Genomic DNA, 601 nt, shown 5'->3' with positions numbered 1-601 from the left:
ACTCTTGTGGCAGCATCTTCGTTGCTAATATTTTACAATGAATCATACCGTGATTTTGGTGACTCATTCTGTACCAAAGGTTGAAATCCAGATCGACATCCTAGCATAGCTGGAGCACCATCTGTGCAAACACCACAAACCTTTTCCCAAGAGATCTTATGCTCTTTCAGAAATGAATCAACTGTGTCAAATACATCACGTGCAGTAGTTGTTGTTTCAAGAGGTTTGCAAAAAAGAAACTCATCAAAGAGGTTTGCAAAAACGAAACTCATCTTTAAAGTCGTCATCATTAGTATACCTCACATAAACCAGTTACTGTGAACAGTTTGCAAGGTCTGTAGATTCATCAAGCTGGATACTAAATATTGGAAGTGGGGCAGGTTTAATTTCCTGGATTACCTGATCAAGAATATCAGCAGACATGTCATCTATTCTTCTGTGGACAGTGTCGTTAGAGAAGGAAATTGCACTCAATTTCGTAGCAAATTCGTCTCTGATCATAACTCGAACAATATCTTTGGCCGCTGGCAACAGTAAATCCTCAGCAATGGGATGAGGTTTCATAGCTCTGGTGATTCTGAGTGCCACCAAATACGAAGCT

The 601-nt window shown here is 39.9% G+C and overlaps 1 pseudogene; it reads left to right on the top strand.

Annotated features, from left to right (window-relative positions):
• Positions 1-601, top strand: part of LOC102767385 — a 3009-nt pseudogene that overhangs the window by 1419 nt on the left and 989 nt on the right.

Source organism: Myotis davidii, unplaced genomic scaffold (assembly GCF_000327345.1).
Source record: "Myotis davidii unplaced genomic scaffold, ASM32734v1 scaffold1578, whole genome shotgun sequence".
Lineage (NCBI taxonomy): Eukaryota > Metazoa > Chordata > Mammalia > Chiroptera > Vespertilionidae > Myotis > Myotis davidii.
The sequence above is the reverse complement of the archived record's forward strand: the minus strand, read 5'-3'. Positions and strand labels throughout refer to the sequence as shown.